Source organism: Salvia miltiorrhiza, chromosome 1, assembly GCF_028751815.1.
Source record: "Salvia miltiorrhiza cultivar Shanhuang (shh) chromosome 1, IMPLAD_Smil_shh, whole genome shotgun sequence".
NCBI lineage: Eukaryota > Viridiplantae > Streptophyta > Magnoliopsida > Lamiales > Lamiaceae > Salvia > Salvia miltiorrhiza.
Window position 1 is genome coordinate 32,476,217 of NC_080387.1, and position 24,769 is coordinate 32,500,985.

At 37.8% G+C, this 24,769-nt stretch overlaps 1 protein-coding gene and 1 long non-coding RNA gene across 2 annotated transcripts in view; one reads left to right on the forward strand and one right to left on the reverse strand.

The window, feature by feature from the left end:
* The window catches only part of LOC131020541 (uncharacterized), a 1,142,091-nt gene that overhangs the window by 701,173 nt on the left and 416,149 nt on the right, over positions 1-24,769 (reverse strand). The gene's annotated exons all lie outside the window — the stretch shown is intronic.
* On the forward strand, positions 12,936-24,721 carry LOC131020828 (uncharacterized). The gene is made up of 4 exons (XR_009100776.1): positions 12,936-13,066; positions 14,776-14,851; positions 23,882-23,957; positions 24,468-24,721. It is a non-coding gene; the product is annotated as an uncharacterized LOC131020828 (long non-coding RNA).

The following is a 24,769-nucleotide window of genomic DNA, read 5'->3' on the forward strand; positions in this document are numbered from 1 at the left end:
TTACAGCGACGACGGCGACCTTCAAATCGTGAGTCAAAACTGACAATCGAATGGAGGAAGAAATGAGACGAAGGGAGAAGGCTCGGCTGGCCGCCGTCCTCGCCGGAGCAGTTCGCGGCGGAGCTCGCGAGGAGCAAGATACGGCGGCGGCGGCGTTAAGCCTCGACTGATCTCGAGAGAAGAGGTTCTCGACTGATGTTGAGGGAGGAGCTCGACTGATGTTTGAGAAGAGAGAGAGAGTAGGCCGACTGATCCTTGAGAAAGAATGGGCCTTTGATAATTTTAATTTCAGTTGGGCTTTATTATTTTTAGTCAATTGGGCCTTGTTTTATTTTATTCAGGCCTGCTTCACTTTAATTCCTTTGGGCAGAGTTTCTTCATAATTAAAGCCCAACTACATTTTATTTTAATTGGGCTGTTGTATTATCTGAGTTGGGCCTTGATTGATTTAATTATTTGATCCCAACTAATCAATTATTTATTCATTGGGCCAAGATTTATTTAATTACTTAAGCCAACGAATTATTTCAATTGAGCCTTTCATATTAATTATTAGGCGGCCTTATGTTGAGCCTTTTTATTTATTTAAACCTACAACAGTACTTTCTCCTATTTATTAAGCCCGATTGAGTTTTACGAGGATAAAAGCGAGTAAGTCGAAGTATTTATTTATTCTTTTCTATCGACTACGAGGAGCGTGGTTTATTTAATCGGCGGATTAGAACACCCTGCAAAGAACGGATTAATTTTAGTTAATTATCCGGCTTCATGAGACGAGACTTAGCTTTTGTTTAAATCCAATAAGCCTGGATTAACAATAGAAATTCCCTGGTTATTATTTCAGAATAATAATTCATGCATAAGAGGACCATGCATCGTTAATTTCATATTCTCATTATTTGAGGATTTTGCTCGAGCAGTATCTTATTTATATTCTCGTAATAAAGGTCAAGCACGAGATTAATAATCAGACAAGGAGCTATTGTACCACAAAAAGTTTCTATCAGGTGGGCATTACTTTCATATATATCAAATGAGTTTAAATGTTACGTTCAAGCAAGTTATTTCATGACAAAATCTCTGAGTTAAAGTTATTTCAAGTATTGTCTTGCCATAAAATGTTTAAATTTTAGTATGATATCTATCTGCTTTGGCTTTGCCAATGATGCAATCGAATTCGGGTCCTGAGCAGTTGATAGCTATCCTGCCAGGGCTAGTGTACACCAGTGACCGTGAGTCATCTAGCGGGTTGGCCGGTCAAGTGACCGTGAGAGGTGGCCACCTCTCCGGCACACAGTTTCAGATATGATAGATTACAAGAGAACTTAGACTGCAGTCGAACTTTAAGAATCACAAATGAACTTAGTAAGCTTGGGCCTTTTTAGCGAAAAACTCCCTTGTTGTACTGTTTATGATGGCATGACAATTAACAGTTTTGAAGCATGTATTTTTATACTTAGGCATACGTGCCCACTGAGTACTTTTGTACTCAGCCCTGCATATATTTCTAAATGTGCAGGTTGAGTAGCTGCCGATGGTGATGAAGTGACGAGCGGGACTCTTTTGTCTTATTATGTATTAATGAACTCTAGGGATACATGTCTTCATACATGTAATCAGAACCTTATTCCGCTGCGTACTCAGAAGTTTTATGTTATTTTGGCTAAGTCGGAAGTTATCCGAACTTACTAGTTATTTGAGTCTATACGACTAAACCTCCGTTATATTATAAATATCCCTTTTATAAAAAAATGATGAAATGCGATCCTTCCTTGTTTGATTATCCCCCTTTCTACCCCGCTCCTAATCTCCCTCCATTAGTCACGGTTTCCCCGGCTTAATTATCCTTAATTAGGGCCGGTCGTGACAGAGTGGTATCAGAGCAGTTCATTTGCTCTGAACCCAAGAGTTATCTATTAACCTTAGTTGGAGACTAATATAAAAGAGTCAGTTGACAAAAGCTCAGCACTTCATCACATCGCCATGCTCAACAAGAAAGAAAACGGTAATGATTTTCAAACGTTGAAAAGTTCACGTTTCATGCGAATGTACTGATGCTTACATTCAAGATTTATGCTTTATTGATTGATTAGATATCTCAATGAACTTAGATACGTTAAGAATGGATGATCACTATTACGAGAAGAACAATAGGAATTAGAAACTCAATTATCTATCACAATAGCTATAGTGAAGAGACAAATCAAATGTCACTTGAAAAGACACAGGAATTCAATGAGAGTTATGCAATGAGATTAAAAGAAGAGTGTCACACACGAGTCAGTGACACGGACATAGTGTTTCATTCATGTTGTTCACGCGAGACGGAACACCGAATCGACTAGTGCCTTATTTGATGCTAGATCACGTGAGTCATTGCTCGTAGCGACGAGTGCGACTTATGTAATTAGTTAGATATCGCGTAATGAGCTAAGACTCATTTCGAACCCTCAAATATCATCAGTTGTGGCATGAAGAGAACCTTCATGATTTATGTTTTAACTTCGGAGTTAGATTGATGAATGGACATAACACTTTGTATTTGATGTTATAATATTACGATTAGAGTTGTCAGCTTATAGTTTCAGATATTCAGAACCTTTCTATTTACAGTTACCTATTGCATTTTGCGGGATAATGGTCGAGAACCCCTACTAATTATGATCACCTGCTACAAATCGAAAAGACAAGATGCGACATGAGTACTAGCAGTTACCAACCATTATGATTGATAAAAGAAAAATCTATGCAAGTGCATAAAATGAGATAAGTTCCAAAAATAGTTGCGAGTTTAATAAGAACTTGAAATGTTGACTAAAGTCGTTCCATAATTTAGTATTATGTGTGGTGACACATACTTTATAAGGTGCTCGGAGAAGCAAAATCTATTTCATTATGGAAGATGTCATGATTTAGAAGATCCTCCGTAAGGACACGAGAGTGCTTCAATTATTTGGTCGCATTTCAAGCGCCATGTGAGTGAATGTTACGTATTAGAAATGATATACTAAGATCGTTTAGAGGAAGAGTGTTGAGAAAGTTGAAATTCAGTTGGAAGTTCTTATAGAAGGTTTTAAGGAAGGATGTTGATTGTAGAAACCAGACTTTAAGCTTGAGGGTCTCCAGAACATTCTCAAGGATAGATTTTTGATGTTAAAGAAAAAGTGGATATCCTAGAACAGAGGTACCTTTTGCAGCCAATGATCAAGACTTACCAAGTTCGAAAAAGAATTTTCGTGTGACTGAGAAGTAATTGTGTTGGACCTGGCCAGTCCACATGACCAAAATCTCAGTAGTCGTCATATATGGGTTTCTAAACCTATATATATTTAAACCTTCATCTGAAAAGCCAAACGGGTTTAGACTATTAGGTCACCTTGTTTTGACCTTCTAGTCAATTCCTTTCTACCCTATGGTTATTATTTGACAATCATTGTGTCTTATTAATTGTTAGTAGATTTTATGCGAGCCAAAGGCAAGAGTATTCCCCAGAGTGAATCAGGCATACACTTACAGCTCGACCCAATGGTCAAGCACGAGATGCATCTAAACCACCTCTTATATATTTGGTGGAATGTTGTTATGTATTCCAGAGATGTTGACTATTTTGATGCTCTTGTATGCCCTTATGTTGGCTAAGCTACTTTGACTGGTATTAGTACGGAAACATTGATCCACAGGGCGTTCCGTGACCCAATTCCTTGCTGATGGCATTACTAGACAACCAGTTCATCATGAGTAGTACTTGGATAGATCACTAGATCTAGATCTAGATGTTGATGTAAAAGTCCTCATCGAGGCGATTTTCCCGGGTCTATATAGCAACTTTATCGGTCTTTTACGGCAAGTCACTTCCGCCACGTTTACTTAGATGTTAGCATGAGAAAGAGTATAAGCAAGATTGAGAATCAAGAAACATTGAGCAGAATTGATGATACACATCAATATATTTTTTTATATAAGGCGTTGATGACTATATGTCAACTCATCGGAAAGACACTAAAACGAAGGTGTCCAAGAAAAGGGGGAATAATTCCTTGAGATGAGGAAATAGGCCCAGTACCATGGCTGGAACAAACTATAGCCCCACCACCCATACAACCAAAACGTAGAATAGATGAACTATTTCTACGATAAAATCCATTTGTCTTCAATGGAGCAGGAGACTCAACGGGGGCTGAGGCTTGGGTACAAGCTATTCAGCGTATCTTCAATTTCTAGCGCTACACAGACTTGCGTGGCCTTTCAATTAACCTCTAGTGAGAAACACAGAGAAAGACGATGACAATAGACCAATTGGAGATTATGATGTGGTAACAGTTTGAGACGGGAATATATGATAAGTATATGCCCAGAAGCTCTCGCTAGAATAAGGAAATTTAGTTTTACAATCCAAAGCAAGAAATGAAGACATTAACTCAGTACGGTAGAATGTTCTACGACAGGTCTAGATATGTGCTGGAACAAGTGGATCCAATGAGAAAGTGACAGGAAATTATTTGGCGATCTAAAGCACGAGATCAGAATGGCTTGGGTAGGCATATGAGATTAGCTTACACGGAATCGCATAGCAGAGCGATAGACATTGAGGTAGCAATGAGGCAACAATGCTGAGAGAAAGACCAGTAACGACGCTTAGGCCAACATATCTACATGTACAAACTCAGAACTTCAAAGGAAAAAGAAAAGGGGACAACAGTAATAATTACCGCAAATAAGACATCATGGCACGGGCAATGATAGGGGATAACTAGTAAATGAGTTCTGCCCTGCCCTAAGTGTAATGAGAACCATGGGAAAGACAGCAAGGCTGGCAGTGATGGCGGTTATATAGCAGCCAGGAGAGGCATTATGCAAATTGTTGCCCGATTAAGCAACAAGGGATGGGTGTAAGGTTGAACCCATCAGATCAAGCTCAGCTTCGGTGAGCAATCCAAGCTCTGCCCCAACCACACCAAGAGCAGTAACCACGCTAGTAGCAGCAACATCAACAACAATAACAACAGAATGGACGACCCCATCATGCTAAGGCTTACACTATGAGACAAAAACAGACCGAAGAATGGGCGTGTTACAAGATACCCCTGTTTTTGATACGGGTGTGATACATACTTCCATAGAAGTGTATGTGAGATACCTTAATTGCTTGAGACACAAAAAAAAAAAAAAAAAAAAAAAAAACTAACCCAGATCTGAGTATATACTCACCAATAAGAGGAATGACGACAGTAAAACATGTGTGCTTGAACTTAGACTTGAACGAAGAATTACTCAAGGTGGTAGTGGACAACTCATATGTTATACCGACGGGAGATGTAGATATAACTGTAATAATGGATTGGCTAGTTGGGAACTATGCCATTATCCTTTGCAACGAAAGATAAATTTCTTTTTGCCCCGAGGAAAGTAATCGACAAGTTTCTTTGAAATTTGCATGAGTAGAGGGAGACAATCATCTCCACCCTTAAAGCAAAAATGGATGATGATGAAAGAATATCCACCCTACCCTGTGTATTTACATGGGGAATCAGGAACCAAGAAAGGCATAAGAGACGTGACAATCATACGAGAATTTCTAAATGTTTTCTGGACATTTCACCGGGGTACACCCATTCGTTTTGTAAAGAATAAGGATGGGACATTGAGAATGTGTATAGACTATAGAAAGTTGAACAAGGTGACACTCAAGAGCAGGTATCATCTGTCGAGGATAGGCGACTTTTTCGAACAGCTCAGAGGAGCGGGTGTGTTCTTAAAGATTGATTTAAGGTCTAGGTACCATCAACTAAAGATTTAACAAGATGTACCTAAGTCAGTCTTCCGAACCAGATATAGACAATATGAGTTCATAGTGGTGTCATTGGATTGACGAATGCACCAGCCGAGTTCATGGACCTCATGAACCGAGTGTTCCACCCATACTTAGACAACTTTGTCTTAGTTTTCATAGACGATATCTTGATTTACTCGAAGAACGAGAAAGATCATGAGAAACACTTGAAAACTTTCTTACAGAATGTGGAGGACAAAACATCCTTATGCCAAGTTTAGCAAGTGGAAATTTTGGCCTCATCAAGTCACGATTTTGGGGCACATCGTATCATCAAAAGGGGACAAAGTGGACCATGAGAAAGTACGAGTTGTACACAAACAGAGACCGTTTACTAACTCCAATGAGATCATAAATTTCTTGGGATTAGCAAGTTACTATAGGAGGTTCATAGAAAGATTTTCCCAATAACAAGACCAACGGTGTAATTACTCAGGAAATGAATTAAATTTTTATTGGACAGAACAATGTGAGAATGGCTTTCAACAACTCAAAGAAAGGTTGACTACTGCATCAGTGTTAACTGTCCCAAAAGCTTATAAAGAATATGTGATCTATATAGACGTATTCAAGAATGGATTTGGTCACGTGCTAACGCAAGAAGAAAAAGTGATAGCATACACGTCACGATAGCTTAGACCACATGAATTGAACTATCCAACCTATGATCTACAATTAGTTGCAGTAGAGACACCACCTGTATAGATTTAGGTGCGAATACTCATAGAACATAAAGATCTGAAATACTTTTCAAGCAAATGGATCTTAACATGAGCCGAAAAAGAAATAGCTCGAACTAGTGAATGACAATGAATGTGGTATTAACTACCACCTAGACAAGGCTAACATAGTAGCTGATGCCTTGAGTCGTAAGACTCAATCTAAGTTGGAATTCTCCTCACTCCGGAGGGGGGGGCTCATGAAAGATGTTATAGAACGAGTTCAGAATTGGTTCAACTACTAGAATAAATGGAAGGCATCATTACCATGGAACGTCGGATAATGCGTTAGTGTTTGAAGAAGATTGTATATCCCGCACGATGTGAAACTCAAGGACGAGATAATTAATGAGTGAGGCTCATGACACGCCATATACTGCCCACCTGGGAAGCGCAAAAATGTACCAAGACTTGGAAAGAAGATTCTGGTGGGAAAGTATGAAGAAAGATATAGCTTCATTTGTGGAGAGATGCCTAACGTGCCAACAGGTGAATGCTTTGCACCAAAGACCCTATGGAAAGTTACAGCCATTGGAGATCCTGGAATGAAAATGGAAGCACATTGCAATGGATCCCGTGACCAGTTTACCTAAGTCGAAAAGAGAAGACACTGCCATTTGGGTAATAGTGGATCGACTCACGAAATATGCTCATTTTATACAAATATCGATCTCATACGAATCAACAAGCTAGCTTAGTTATATGTCTAAGATATTGTGAGCTTGCACAACATGCCCTATCAAACGCTTCAGATTGATATTCGAAGTTCACAACCAGACTTTGGACGAGCTTACAGGAAGAGTGAGGCACAGAGCTAAATTTCAGTACCACCTTCCACCAACAGACAAATGGAAAGTTTGAGAGAACAATTTAGACTCTCAAGACATGTTAAGAGTAGTAGTACTAGACAGAGGTGGAAGTGGGGAATCAGTGTTGTCTGATTGAGTTTGCCTAAAACAATAGTCATCAAACAACCATCGATATAGCGTCTTATGAGGCATTATATGGAAGAAAATATAGATCACCTTTTTACTGGGATGAAGTAGGTGAAAGGAGAATTTTAGGACCAGACACAGTCAGTAAAATAATTGGGATAGTCTGTCATATTAGAGAAGGAATAGAAGAGGCACTACACAGATAGCAATCTTATATTGATGCCGCCTAATTGAGTTACATTTCGAGTAGGAGACAAGGCCTACCTAAAGATATCTCCCTCCAAGGGATAACAAGGTTTGGCGTCAAAGGAAAGCGTAGAACCCAATTTGTGGGATCATTTATAATTTTAGAGAAAATAAGCTTAGTGGCTTATAGGTTAGCGTATCTGCCAAGGTTTGGGAATGTCCGCAATGTGTTTCGCATATCCCAACTCAAGAAGTATGTTTTGGATTCAAAGAACGTGATCCACCCAAAACGAAATGATCCTTAGCCAACATTTGAGCTATGAAGAAAAGCCAAAAGACATCTTGGATCGTTAAGAACAACCGCTTAGAAACGAGTTCATCACTTTGGTAAAAAAAAAAAAAAAATCTCATGAAGACACCATGGATAAGAAGAAGCTACATGAAAGCTTAAATGTAAGATGCTAGAAAGATATCAGAACTGGTGCGATAATATGCAAATTTCGGGACGAAATTTTTGTTAAGGGGGGTAGTATGTAGTAGCCCGCTATTTTATTTTATGATTAAGATTAGTAAATGCGATATTTAAATTATTGCATCCTCAGTTATTTTTAATCCAGTGATTAATTTCCTGTTAAGTTAGCCTAGATATTTGAATTTAATGCAATTGCATGTTATGATCGCAATCGAATTATTGAGCCAGTCAATAATTTATAATTTTAGATTTATAACTGACTTAGTAAAGTCAAGTTATTTTTTTTACTTGCAATAGAAATATCATTTCTATGTATTTACCTTTATCACTCGAGTCGTGGATTTATTTTAGCTTGTGAAGTGAATTAAATCTACAGATTTAATTTAGATTTATTCTACAAGTCACGATGTTAATGGATGAGAAGTCAGCAATCAAAATATGAGAATTTTTAGAGTATTTTGTATTTTTAGCAAGACCCGAGATTAATAACATATATAGATTTACCAACAGAGAATGATTTATTTTATTCATCACATCACAACTTTACAACTTATTATTCACTACATCCCTATTTCCTACCTACTACATCAAGAAAACAAACCAAACTTCCTACCTACTACATCAAGAAAAGAAAAGGAAAGGCATGCGTGTGGGAACAAAATCAGCCACCCTACTGTTGTACCATTCCTTAGATTACTCAAGTATAGCTACTAAGGCACTCTTTCAAGCAAACAATTCAACAGCAACCTTCCTCCATTCACCTCCATTCTCCACTAAGAAATTCGCCAAAGAGTAAAGAGAAACTCCATTCATTGCTCTGCCAAACTTCAAGGAGTTCCAGTTCATTTAACACCACAACAGCCAACCAACATCAATTACAAGGTATATACTAAGCTCAACTTATTCGATCCATTTCGCATCATCCAGCAAGCATGATCAGTTAAACAATAGAGAGTATTCAAACGAGTATATATGCTTAAGGGGACTTAGCATAATACAGAAATCAGTATATATTTTCTTCACTTAAGATAAAGGCAATGAGAAAACTCTCATAAATCAGTAGCAAAAAAAAAACCAAGACTCCACATAGACTTAAGTATTGAACTTAGCATTTAGAAAGGGAGGGAGATTTATTCGAGCTACATGTTTCTTTTAAATGGGGACGGTTGAAGCTGGCTGACCGCGAGGAGAAGAAGAGGCGCAACCGCTGTGTTCGGCCGGATCGAATAGGGCCGACGGTGACAGAATTCTGCTGCTCACCGGATGAGGTCAGGGGAGAACCCCGGCGATAACAACAACTCGCTGAGCCAGGGTCGGCAACACGACGATGCAGTGACCCTCGCCGATTCCAGAGTAACGATCGATGCGACAACTTCACAAAGGAGAAAATAGGTGGCGATTCCAGGCGGAGCAACGCCGGCTTGAGGCGACAACGTCGCCGAAGATTTCAGGAGCGGCGGCGGCGATTTCTGATTTGGGAGAATTAGGGCTCCTCATTTGGGGATCCCCCATTAAATTGAGGAAAGAGGGAGGACGAACGAAGGCGGCGGCCCCAGAGACGCAGACGATGGCCGTTCGCCGGACACCAATTACAGCGACGACGGCGACCTTCAAATCGTGAGTCAAAACTGACAATCGAATGGAGGAAGAAATGAGACGAAGGGAGAAGGCTCGGCTGGCCGCCGTCCTCGCCGGAGCAGTTCGCGGCGGAGCTCGCGAGGAGCAAGATACGGCGGCGGCGGCGTTAAGCCTCGACTGATCTCGAGAGAAGAGGTTCTCGACTGATGTTGAGGGAGGAGCTCGACTGATGTTTGAGAAGAGAGAGAGAGTAGGCCGACTGATCCTTGAGAAAGAATGGGCCTTTGATAATTTTAATTTCAGTTGGGCTTTATTATTTTTAGTCAATTGGGCCTTGTTTTATTTTATTCAGGCCTGCTTCACTTTAATTCCTTTGGGCAGAGTTTCTTCATAATTAAAGCCCAACTACATTTTATTTTAATTGGGCTGTTGTATTATCTGAGTTGGGCCTTGATTGATTTAATTATTTGATCCCAACTAATCAATTATTTATTCATTGGGCCAAGATTTATTTAATTACTTAAGCCAACGAATTATTTCAATTGAGCCTTTCATATTAATTATTAGGCGGCCTTATGTTGAGCCTTTTTATTTATTTAAACCTACAACAGTACTTTCTCCTATTTATTAAGCCCGATTGAGTTTTACGAGGATAAAAGCGAGTAAGTCGAAGTATTTATTTATTCTTTTCTATCGACTACGAGGAGCGTGGTTTATTTAATCGGCGGATTAGAACACCCTGCAAAGAACGGATTAATTTTAGTTAATTATCCGGCTTCATGAGACGAGACTTAGCTTTTGTTTAAATCCAATAAGCCTGGATTAACAATAGAAATTCCCTGGTTATTATTTCAGAATAATAATTCATGCATAAGAGGACCATGCATCGTTAATTTCATATTCTCATTATTTGAGGATTTTGCTCGAGCAGTATCTTATTTATATTCTCGTAATAAAGGTCAAGCACGAGATTAATAATCAGACAAGGAGCTATTGTACCACAAAAAGTTTCTATCAGGTGGGCATTACTTTCATATATATCAAATGAGTTTAAATGTTACGTTCAAGCAAGTTATTTCATGACAAAATCTCTGAGTTAAAGTTATTTCAAGTATTGTCTTGCCATAAAATGTTTAAATTTTAGTATGATATCTATCTGCTTTGGCTTTGCCAATGATGCAATCGAATTCGGGTCCTGAGCAGTTGATAGCTATCCTGCCAGGGCTAGTGTACACCAGTGACCGTGAGTCATCTAGCGGGTTGGCCGGTCAAGTGACCGTGAGAGGTGGCCACCTCTCCGGCACACAGTTTCAGATATGATAGATTACAAGAGAACTTAGACTGCAGTCGAACTTTAAGAATCACAAATGAACTTAGTAAGCTTGGGCCTTTTTAGCGAAAAACTCCCTTGTTGTACTGTTTATGATGGCATGACAATTAACAGTTTTGAAGCATGTATTTTTATACTTAGGCATACGTGCCCACTGAGTACTTTTGTACTCAGCCCTGCATATATTTCTAAATGTGCAGGTTGAGTAGCTGCCGATGGTGATGAAGTGACGAGCGGGACTCTTTTGTCTTATTATGTATTAATGAACTCTAGGGATACATGTCTTCATACATGTAATCAGAACCTTATTCCGCTGCGTACTCAGAAGTTTTATGTTATTTTGGCTAAGTCGGAAGTTATCCGAACTTACTAGTTATTTGAGTCTATACGACTAAACCTCCGTTATATTATAAATATCCCTTTTATAAAAAAATGATGAAATGCGATCCTTCCTTGTTTGATTATCCCCCTTTCTACCCCGCTCCTAATCTCCCTCCATTAGTCACGGTTTCCTCGGCTTAATTATCCTTAATTAGGGCCGGTCGTGACAAATTTCGTGAAGATATTGGGGATACTGCTGCTTAGGAAAGCTCGTATCATAGGCAAAATTTGGGAGGCAATGCTAAGATTTCAATTTTGGGTGGTTGGAGGGAGGTGGCTGGGGATTTTGGGGGTGAGGGAAAGAAGACAGGTTCAGGATGTTTGGGAAGGAGGGTTGTTTTTTAATTATTTTTTTAAAAATCATTAATTAAAAATTATAATCAGATTATTAAAAAAATTAATCAGCTTATTAAAATAATAAATTTGAAAACTATTAGTTTGACATCTAATTATTCATCTATAAAATTAAAAACATACCCAAACAACTAAACACTCACTCCTTAAATTTTGTTTTCGAAAGAAATGTCTCACTTTCGACGAGACATAGAGAGAGAATAATAAATGAATGGTTTGTGAGATGAGTTTTTTGTAAATATTGTGTGTGAATGAGATAAATAAGAGTATATCTATACTAATAGAGAAAGAGCATAAGACAGTTTAAGACACAACTTTTGAATTGTCTATTTTACCCCTATTATATATTTATTATTATATTTATAAAATATAAATCTATTTTGATATACATTTATTTGTCACCCAAATTTATAAAGAATACTTTATATCTATAAGCTATTGATAAGACTTATAAAAAAATATATTCATCCAATAAAATTATCTAATAAAAGTAATGAATTAATAGATTTTTTTATTACCAATTAAAATAACATTAATTACACGTACAGTACAACGTACGTTCATTCTGCTAGTGTACTAAAATGGAAAGACAACAATTATTATGGACGAACGAAAATGTAACGCCCCGCTTTTCCCTAGCTAAATTTAGAGTAGATTTCAAACTTAGAATTTAAGATGATTCACGCCAAATAAAAGAAAATGAATTTACTTTAATTCCAACAAAAATAAATTTTGAAAGTTTATGTTATTTAAATTCTTGTGCATCTCATATTTATGTAAATTGAGTATTTGCACTAGTATTTCAATTAGCAAACTTTAAAGGATTTTTACATATCCAAAATTTTCAATATTATAGAGATTTTAATTGAAGTCTTCAGTTATTTATGTGTGCTTGATTTAATTATTCACATTTCGAGCCTTAGTTTAAATTATTCTATGAGCACATGCTACCACTTGTCATCTATCATCATGTCTTCCCATGATCAGCATGCTTCCTCCCTCACCTTATATCGCCACCTACTCCTTGTCAAAATAAGCTGTTGCCATCATTATCATGATTTTTTTTTTCAACCCTTACCATCAACTACAGTGCACAAGCCATACAATTACAAATCTCACTCCAACAAATCAGATTTTTCTTCTATCTATAATCATTTTACTCATTCGTTGTGAAAGATCAAGCAACCAGAAGCTCAACTTTAGTTTTTCCTCCACTAAATATTTCGAGCAGGCCAAGTTTGTGGTGCACCAGATTAACGAACCAGCAACTTCGTTCTAAAGGTTTTACTTCTTTAAAACATTCAACTTATGTATTCTAGTTACAACTATTTTCCCTCAATCATTGCTTTCAAATCAAAACTCCAATTGGAGACCCAACACACACCATTGCAGACATACATGTAGAGGCGCATAACTCACATAATTGTTCATACATCCATCACACCAGATCAAAACAAAATGCATACACGTTATATTGATGTCAAGTTACTGGCATGATAAGTACAATCTGTGTATGTATACGTATATGAAGCATGACTGTTTTAAAAGAAAGAGGAAAGGAGTTTTGAGTTTTGGTTTTGCTTGTTGTGTTTGTGTGTCTGCTGATGAGTTGAGTTGAGGGTGGAAGGAGGCAGATGCGGTCGGCGGCGGCTCATCGCTGCTGTCCGTCTGGTGGTGGTGGTGATTGGCCACTGTCACAGAGAGAGTGAGAGATGGGAGTCTCGGTCGGCGGCAGCCTCGCTGCTGCAGTCGCCGGAAGGCCGAGAGGAGAGGAGGCCGAACCTAGGGCTCCGACGGGTGGCTCCGGCTGCTGCTCGTCGGTGGGAGTCACAGAGAGAGTTCCGAGGGAGAGAAGAGGGCGGCGATGGTGGCGGCATGAAGCTGCTGCCGTCGGCCAAAGTTCAGCGGAGGGAGGCAGGGTACGGCGGTAGTGCCGCTGCTGCTCGGCCACGGCCGGAGGAGATTCGACGGAGCAGAGAGAGAGTTGGGAAATGGGTGTCGGATCTGTTCAGCGAGAGGAAACGAGCGTCGGGTCTGCGGCGGACTCTGCTGCTTCGCCGGAGAGAGAGAGAGACCGCGTCGGCGGGTTTCGGCTGGAGATGAAGGGCACGATCGGCGACAGCCTGAGGGCTTTATTTACCACCGGAGTTTTGAGAGAGAGAGTCGGCGGACGGCGGCTGCGTGCTACCTCCGTCTATGTGTCCTGGTGTGTGTAGAAAGCCGAGGGTGGCGCGGCTTGTCGCTGCTGCTCCTCCGGCGAGCTCCACGGTGGGCGGCGTGAACGGAGAAAGGAAGAAGGGGGAGGGGGAGCGTGCTGCTGCGCGCAGCTTTGTGTGTGAGTATATGCGTGTGTTTGTGTGTGAGGGTGTTAAATGATGGGCTAGGTTTGGGCTTGGGGTGTTGGGCCGAGGGTTGGGCCGGGTTATTTCTTTATGTTGGGCTGAATTTCTATTTTAACTGGTTGGGCTGATTTTTATTTAGTAACTTGGGCTCAGTTTATTTAATTAAAACAGCTGGGCCTTGTTACTTGGATTGTGCAGATTTTTTTTAGTAAATGGACTGCATTATTTTATTAAATGGACTATACTTATATTAATTAATTGAACTATTAAATAGTTTTATTTAAAGAATAATTTGCATAATAATAATATTATTATTATGTGCATATACGATTAAACATGAGATGATTTGCATAATAATATTATATTATTATTATGTGCATATTTTAAGTAATTACTTACCATATGTTAAGTATGCATTTGCATCATGCAATAAAAGTATTTATGATTTAATTGGTTTTATTTATAAATCCAATTATTTAAGAAAATCGAGTATGGATATTGTTGGTGTCCTTAACTCAAGAATTTAGTTTTCAATTATTTATTTATTAAATTTTCAAAACCCGGCTAAGTGAATCATAGGATGATAAGCACTACACTATAACTTAATATTAGATTCAGGAGACCTATTAAGATATAGATTTCTTGTAGGCTTTGTGGATCGTGAGGAGTAACACTGCTATACCGATTTAGAGTTAAGAATAAACGACAGGCATTGCCTAACCAGGTGGGCATTACTTTCATATATATCAAATGAGTTTAAATGTTACGTTCAAGCAAGTTATTTCATGAAAAACTCCCTTGCTGTACTGTTTATGATGGCATGACAATTTACAGTTTTGAGCATGTATTTTTATACTTAGGCATACGTGCCCACTGAGTATTTTTATACTCAGCCCTGCATGTATTTCTAAATGTGCAGGTTGAGCAGCTGATGGAATGGAATGGTGTTGAGCAGGTGTTCCTTTGATCATTTCAAGAAATGTAACCTTGAGTATACATCTTCATATGTATATCTCACACGTTTTCCGCTGCAAAATACTTTGATTAGGATAGCTCTATGTTATGAAGTTGGGATACGTGTTATTGGGTAACCCACCTTAATCAGTTCTCATTTATGTATGTGTTTTATAAGTATCCAAATAATCATATATGATCCTAGCATTTTATCTATGAGTGACATCTCCATATACTTTAATGTTAAGTAATTGTCCATTTCCATTTCTTATTGTTCACCCTAAGTCATAACCCCGGTTAACCCGTCATTGGGATAGTGGGCTGTGACAGAGTGGCATCAGAGCGGTTCGTTCGCTTTGGCCCTAGAAACCTTATTCTAAAGAGTCGAGTCTAGTTTGATTCTTTATACTTACATGGGTTCATATGGCACCGCTCAACACTCCATTGCATCGTGCTCAATCAAGGAAAGAAGGTAACTGCAGTTCCAACGTTTTAAAGATGTTAATGTTCTAAAATGCTTCATGAATATGTTTATGTGAAGAGCATGTTATGATGAAATGTTGAATGTTTTGCCTTTCATGGCATATTTTCGCAGTCTATGATGTTATGATCAGATGAATGATAGAAAAGTGACATATATTTTCCCAGAGAACATAGATTGCTATAAGATTCATGATCATAATTTCAAAAGAACATAGACTACTAGATTAGTAGGATATCTCTACAATCTAGATTCTTAAGGTGATGATTTAGAAGAATGAAAGAGAACTTAGAATGTCTCAGCTCCCTTAAGAAAATGATGGTTCTTTTGAACTACAAAGAGGAATGAAAAGATATGTACGAGGTAAAGGAAAAGCACAGAATGACGATACAAGACAAATTCAAGGTAAACGTTGCATCAAAGGTTGAACTATAGTCTCTACGTTCGAATGTTCAAGTACGATGGAATATCAAATCGACTTTTGCTACATGATAGATTTTATGAATAGTATGTTTTGCTTGTGTACGTATGTCTGTGTGTATATGTCTTAAGAGAGGTTTGGGGTTTGAGATCAATAGGATAGGGAACCTTAAGATAAGTTTAGTTGTCATAATGAACTTATGTTTTGTTATATATAGTATGTTCATGGCCCTTCAAGTTCGGGACGATGTTTCTCGTGTGACTGGGAGGTGATGATGTTGGACCTGGCCAGTCCACATGATCCAAATCTCAGTAGACGTCTTTTGGGTTGAAAACCCATGTGTTTCAACTTTCGGTTGAAAAGCCAGATGGGTTCATACTCGAGGTCATTTTGTTCGACCTAGTAGTTAATCATTTCATACCCTCTGGTCATTCTTTTGATTCTCTTGAACAATTTCTACAACACCTTGCTTTGATGTTGTGTTGAGTTTGAGCCTTGCAACTCGTGAGTTGTCATAATAGATCCCCTTGTTTGATAAGACCAAGAAGTGTTAGTCTACCGATGTAGTATACTACCCAAACTATGGCTTCATATAATTATGTCTCATTGTGATTAGTTGAGATTAGTCTTTGTCCTATTAGTGATATCGACCACTCATTATGATAGAAATTCAGAGTTTAAGCTAAGACCGTAATATAGTGTTCGAGTACGAGGACTTAAGTTAATTGGTCTATGATAGTTTTAAGATAGATTCATAGGAAAGTTGTTGTGCATGTGTAGGTAACAAGAAATGGGTTGATGACCATTTTGGTCTTTGGAAAATAGAATACCCCGTAGATGAGCCTTTGGAATGAGGTAGAAGCAATGAACTGCCGCAAAAGAACGAGGGAACTTATTCTCAAGTAAATCTCGTGTATATAAATTGGAATTGGGAATCCAATTGATATGAGGAGAGACCCGAATCTATTCTAGATCGGAAAGTTAAAGTACTAAGGAATAAGTCGATACCCTTAGTAATAGTTCTTTGGAAGCACCATGATCAAGAAAAGGCGATGTGGGAACTCGATTCTAGCATGAAGGAGAAGTACCCATAATTATTTTATGTGGTACAAATTTCGTGACGAAATTTCTTTTAAAGTGGATAGTATGTCATACCCCGACTTTTAATCCCTGATTAAGGGCTTAATTATTAATAATTAGGGTTCGGCATCCATTTATAATAAAAACTGGTTTGATTTATCTGATGTGATTTAATCGTTATATATGTGTTTTAATGTGCTTAGTTAAAGGAAAATTTTTATAAATGTGGTGCATAAGTTATAATTGGTGAGTTAAGTGTATGAGCCACATGAATTTTAAATTATGCATGAAGTCATGAATTTTATCTAAATTTGATAGTACATGTAACACCCCGTACTTTTCCCTATGTTGTGAGATAGTGTCTTAACACTATTGAGAGTACTGAGTTGTCAGAGAGATTGATTGTTCTATTAAGAAAATAGGAATAATGAGTTGAAAATAGAGTCGAGAAAGAAAGAGTGAAAAACCTTAAAAAAAAAAAAAAAGAATCGGTCGGAGAGACGTCTAGTTGGTCTGTGTTTGCCGACTGCTTTGACGTGATATTATGTGAAATCACGTGACTGATTGATTATGTGAGTTTTGTTACGTATGTCATTGTGAGCAAGTTATTATGATTTTTATTTGATGACTTTAGCACTTGGAATTTTAATTAAGTTTTCAAAGCAAGTGCAGTTTATTTTTATCGAGAAAGCAAAGAATGCCGGTTTATGAAAATTTTTCCAAACAAAATATTTTCAAATTATTTTTCCTATGATGAGGAATATTATAATTAAGTGAGTGCACTAATATTAGTGCCATATTTATTTTAAATATTGGTCACAAGAGTTTTGTGTTACAGCATTGCATTAATTAGTAATTAGTCTTTTATGATTTTATTAATGTAGCTTAACACATTATTTATTCTAGACTACACAACCTTACACACACATGATTATTTTAATCTAATAAGCATGTGATTAATTTCCTTAGCCTTACTTGAAGTGGACGTGTGGTATGAAGATGAAGGGAAGGGATTAGTGTGTAGGTTTAGGGGGGGGGGACAAGTATTAAATAGCGAATAGTGTTTGGTCTCCAATCATCCTTCCTAAGCAAGACAAATTCACTTCATTTCCCTCATTTTCTTTACCATTCGGCCACTCTCAATTTCTCTCCCTCTCTTCCGATTTTGCTCCAAAAGATCACCATAGATGAATCACCAAAGCTTCCAAGTTCACATCAAGATCAAATCCTCCACCAAATCAACATAAACCCCTTCCAATTCTTGAAGATTTCAAGAGGACCGTGGGGTTTGGTTTGAAGAGTGAGAAAGGAAAACTTTGATCTTTGTTTAATCTTGGGTAAGTGATTCTTATTTTTATAGATCTAGATTGTATGATGAGAGTATATGATCATGATTGAGCAAGAAAATCACCCAACTTATTTCTATGAATTTTTCGAAAATTAGGGACTTGAAACCCTACGAAATTTTGTTGTTTGTTTTCTTGAATTGACTTGAGTTATATGATGATTGATGATTATTGAGTTAATATATATGAATATCTTGATGATTAGCCATGAGATAGATTTTTCTATTAGGTTAGTTTACCTAAAATTGGGATGTTGAGATCCTATGGATCAATTGATGTATTGATGATGGATTTGAGTTTATGAGATGATCTAAATGATTAATGATGGATGTGATTGAAGCTTGAGGTTGAGAAGTGAAAAATGAAAAGTGTTAGTTTGAGGAAGAAGATGACATACATGTGTATCTATATGTGATCTTGTTTTATGATGTTGATTTGTGCTAATTGGTAACCTAGGATGTTAGATCTATGATTTGATCAATAGGTTATACATGATTAGTGATATTTTCAAAAGAGTTTAGTTTAATAAAAATTATGACTTTTTGCCTATGTGTTATTTAAGTGATTTTGGCTTAAGATATACGTATTTGAGCATGATATTAGTGTATAATTATGTCTGAGTAAGTCTTTTGTTGGCTAAGAAAATTTTTGACTTAGTTTAGTTTGTATGAGTTTTTGAGTTTTCATATTTTGAGAAGTCGATGATTGATAAAATGAAGTCTAATTGCTTTATGACCATTATGTGAAAGTTTGTCATGTTTTATTAAGAGTTTTATGATGATACATGAAGTTTTATTAGAGTTTAGTACATGATAAAAGGGAATCTATATGTGTATAATGATTTATATGATGAATGAGATCGTGTTTGAGTATTTGAGTAATTTTGAACATGAAAATGAGAAGAGAATTTTAATGATGCGTTCATTGAAACGTTTTACTAGAGATTTGAGGTTATGATGTAAGAAGAGAGTCAAGATTTGAGTATGATGAGCATTATAATGTGCTTGAATGTTTGTGAGTGTTATATGTGTTTAAAATGAGCTTTGATGAGTTTCCTTGAAGGAATGTTGAGTTGAGTATTTTAAGAGTTTGAGATGAGATTTTGGTGAATTTTGTAGGCCTACTGATCTACTGTGATCGACGGTTTTTTTTTTTCTTTTCAATGTCAAAAAGCTTTGAACATTTTATACCAAGTCTCTACATGAGTCTTGAGAACATCAGAAAAATTTCAAGTCATTTGGACTTTGTTTACTATTTTTATAAAATACAAAAACCGAAACTGCACATTACTACCGAGAGTTTCAGAAAGCAAGGGAAAAAGTCATTCATTTCAGTAGCTTCCTGTGTGATCTAGCTTCCCAAAATTTTATGGTATTAACCTTATTGTGTTAGCTAGATATCCACAAAATTTGAGCCCAGTTTGACAACATTTACTATTTGTTTAAAAATCCAAGTTTTCGATTGCTCAAAACTGCCGAATATGGTAGACTGTAGTAAAACAGTCATATCCCCTACAATACTTGGAGTTTTTTTTTTCTCTACTTTTTTTATATGAAAATAGACTCGAAGATCTTTCTTTTGGTATGAGTCTCGAGTCCAGGGGGTGTCGGAGTAAGAACAAGTTAGATTTTGAAGTTGAGTCAGTGTAAAAACAGAGCATGTTTTGATAATGTTTGATTGTGTTTTCTTATGTGCCTTATGTGATTGTGTTATCTATGTGTTGAATGAGATTAGACGAGCCTTATATGAGAGATAAATCGAGACTTAGTACCATGATTTTCTTGAAACCTATCCTTGAACTTAAGGATTTGAGATGAGTGGAGAGTTCATATAGAGTTGAGTAAAGAGATAGAATATGAGATAGAGCATGAGTTAAGGCTTTATGAGTATGGATTTTAAAAGGATTAAAATGTTTTAAATCAATTCCCTTTTAATGGAGTTTAAAATGCTTATTTAAGTCATTTATAAATGAATAATGAGAAATGCGTAAAGGAGTTCGTAAATGAATCGCGGCATGAGATTTTCAATTCCCCTAGTAAACTAGGGAGATGTTATAAAGGAACAAGCAATGAACGAGACTCTCACCACCGAGTCACTACAACAATTGGAGAAGGAAAAAGTTCACGCACAAACAAGATATATACACCACCTCAAGATGGAGGTAAAGAAAAAGGAAATGGAAGGAAAGCACTAGAACTAAACTTAAGGTATAACCCAACCCCAAGGCTAGTAGGCTCAAGCTAAGAGAGTGAATGCTTTGGCTAAAGTGCCAGAAGCTACAGCAAGAATAAAGTTGGAACGCCACCACAATGGAAATTTAGAAACCCCATTAAATAATCATTTGGAAATGAGAAAATGAGTTTACATGGCAGAAGGAGTGCCATTAATCTTTAAGTGAAAGTTACCAAGATAATGAGAAAAGTTTGATGTTAGAATTTCCTAGTCAAATCTGAGAAGGTGACTTAGGACGAAGGAAACAATTAAGGTAGTTCACCACTTTACTAAGATGAAGTGGGTGAAAGAATGTTGTTAGGTCCTGAACTGGTCCAACAGATGATTGAGAAAGTCAACCACATCAAGCAAAGAATCAAAGAAACTCAAGATAGACAAAAACCTTACGCCGATAAACGCCGATCGGAATTAGAATTTAATGTTGGGGATCGAGTTTTCCTCAAAGTCTCTCCCTCAAAGGGAGTTATACGTTTCGAAAAGAGGGGCAAGTTACGACCCTGTTATATAGGACCTTTTGAGATCCTAGACAAGTTAGGCCTTTGTAGCCTATAAGTTGGCTCTGCCACCAAGTATTGTGGATGTATACAATACGTATAACACCTCGCAATTAAGAAAGCATGTGATTAAGTAAGATAAAGTAGTCCTAGCAAGGACCTAAGTTGTGATGAGAAATCAGTCTAGATACTTGATCGCAAGATTCAAGTTTTACGAGGCAATAATATTGTTCTCGTCATGTAGTGGAACCATCACAGGATGGAAAAGGCCACAAAAGAGATGAATGAAACGAATGACTAGTATCACAAGATAGAATACCAGATATGCAATTCCGAGGACGGAATTTTTATAAGGAGGGAGGAATGTAACGCCCCGTTTTTCCCTAGCTAAATTTAGAGTAGATTTCAAACTTAGAATTTAAGATGATTCACGCCAAATAAAAGAAAATGAATTTACTTTAATTCCAACAAAAATAAATTTTGAAAGTTTATGTTATTTAAATTCTTGTGCATCTCATATTTATGTAAATTGAGTATTTGCACTAGTATTTCAATTAGCAAACTTTAAAGAATTTTTACATATCCAAAATTTTCAATATTATAGAGATTTTAATTGAAGTCTTCAGTTATTTATGTGTGCTTGATTTAATTATTCACATTTCGAGCCTTAGTTTAAATTATTCTATGAGCACATGCTACCGCTTGTCATCTATCATCATGTCTTCCCATGATCAGCATGCTTCCTCCCTAACCTTATATACGCCACCTACTCCTTGTCAAAATAAGCTGCTGCCATCATTATCATGATTTTTTTTTTCAACCCTTACCATCAACTACAGTGCACAAGCCATACAATTACAAATCTCACTCCAACAAATCAGATTTTTCTTCTATCTATAATCATTTTACTCATTCGTTGTGAAAGATCAAGCAACCAGAAGCTCAACTTTAGTTTTTCCTCCACTAAATATTTCGAGCAGGCCAGTTTGTGGTGCACCAGATTAACGAACCAGCAACTTCGTTCTAAAGGTTTTACTTCTTTAAAACATTCAAATTATGTATTCTAGTTACAACTATTTTCCCTCAATCATTGCTTTCAAATCAAAACTCCAATTGGAGACCCAACACACACCATTGCAGACATACATGTAGAGGCGCATAACTCACATAATTGTTCATACATCCATCACACCAGATCAAAACAAAATGCATACACGTTATATTGATGTCAAGTTACTGGCATGATAAGTACAATCTGTGTATGTATACGTATATGAAGCATGACTGTTTTAAAAGAAAGAGGAAAGGAGTTTTGAGTTTTGGTTTTGCTTGTTGTGTTTGTGTGTCTGCTGATGAGTTGAGTTGAGGGTGGAAGGAGGCAGATGCGGTCGGTGGCGGCTCATCGCTGCTGTCCGTCTGGTGGTGGTGGTGATTGGCCACTGTCACAGAGAGAGTGAGAGATGGGAGTCTCGGTCGGCGGCAGCCTCGCTGCTGCAGTCGCTTGAAGGCCGAGAGGAGAGGAGGCCGAACCTAGGGCTCCGACGGGCGGCTCCGGCTGCTGCTCGTCGGTGGGAGTCACAGAGAGAGTTCCGAGGGAGAGAAGAGGGCGGCGATGGTGGCGGCATGAAGCTGCTGCCGTCGGCCAAAGTTCAGCGGAGGGAGGCAGGGTACGGCGGTAGTGCCGCTGCTGCTCGGCCACGGCCGGAGGAGATTCGACGGAGCAGAGAGAGAGTTGGGAAATGGGTGTCGGATCTGTTCAGCGAGAGGAAACGAGCGTCAGGTCTGCGGCGGACTCTGCTGCTTCGCCGGAGAGAGAGAGAGACCGCGTCGGCGGGTTTCGGCTGGAGATGAAGGGCACGATCGGCGACAGCCTGAGGGCTTTATTTACCACCGGAGTTTTGAGAGAGAGAGTCGGCGGACGGCGTCTGCGTGCTACCTCCGTCTATGTGTCCTGGTGTGTGTAGAAAGCCGAGGGTGGCGCGGCTTGTCGCTGCTGCTCCTCCGGCGAGCTCCACGGTGGGCGGCGTGAACGGAGAAAGGAAGAAGGGGGAGGGGGAGGGGGAGCGTGCTGCTGCGCGCAGCTTTGTGTGTGAGTATATGCGTGTGTTTGTGTGTGAGGGTGTTAAATGATGGGCTAGGTTTGGGCTTGGGGTGTTGGGCCGAGGGTTGGGCCGGGTTATTTCTTTATGTTGGGCTGAATTTCTATTTTTAACTGGTTGGGTTGATTTTTATTTAGTAACTTGGGCTCAGTTTATTTAATTAAAACAGCTGGGCCTTGTTACTTGGATTGTGCAGATTTTTTTTAGTAAATGGACTGCATTATTTTATTAAATGGACTATACTTATATTAATTAATTGAACTATTAAATAGTTTTATTTAAAGAATAATTTGCATAATAATAATATTATTATTATGTGCATATACGATTAAACATGAGATGATTTGCATAATAATATTATATTATTATTATGTGCATATTTTAAGTAATTACTTACCATATGTTAAGTATGCATTTGCATCATGCAATAAAAGTATTTATGATTTAATTGGTTTTATTTATAAATCCAATTATTTAAGAAAATCGAGTATGGATATTGTTGGTGTCCTTAACTCAAGAATTTAGTTTTCAATTATTTATTTATTAAATTTTCAAAACCCGGCTAAGTGAATCATAGGATGATAAGCACTACACTATAACTTAATATTAGATTCAGGAGACCTATTAAGATTATAGATTTCTTGTAGGCTTTGTGGATCGTGAGGAGTAACACTGCTATACCGATTTAGAGTTAAGAATAAACGACAGGCATTGCCTAATCAGGTGGGCATTACTTTCATATATATCAAATGAGTTTAAATGTTACGTTCAAGCAAGTTATTTCATGACAAAATCTCTGAGTTAAAGTTATTTCAAGTATTGTCTTGCCATAAAATGTTTAAATTTTAGTATGATATCTATCTGCTTTGGCTTTGCCAATGATGCAATCGAATTCGGGTCCTGAGCAGTTGATAGCTATCCTGCCAGGGCTAGTGTACACCAGTGACCGTGAGTCATCTAGCGGGTTGGCCGGTCAAGTGACCGTGAGAGGTGGCCACCTCTCCGGCACAAAGTTCCAGATATGATAGATTACAAGAGAACTTAGTCTGCAGACGAACTTTAAGAATCACAAATGAACTTAGTAAGCTTGGGCCTTTTAGCGAAAAACTCCCTTGCTGTACTGTTTATGATGGTATGACAATTTACAGTTTTGAGCATGTATTTTTATACTTAGGCATACGTGCCCACTGAGTATTTTTATACTCAGCCCTGCATGTATTTCTAAATGTGCAGGTTGAGCAGCTGATGGAATGGAATGGTGTTGAGCAGGTGTTCCTTTGATCATTTCAAGAAATGTAACCTTGAGTATACATCTTCATATGTATATCTCACACGTTTTCCGCTGCAAAATACTTTGATTAGGATAGCTCTATGTTATGAAGTTGGGATACGTGTTATTGGGTAACCCACCTTAATCAGTTCTCATTTATGTATGTGTTTTATAAGTATCCAAATAATCATATATGATCCTAGCATTTTATCTATGAGTGACATCTCCATATACTTTAATATTAAGTAATTGTCCATTTCCATTT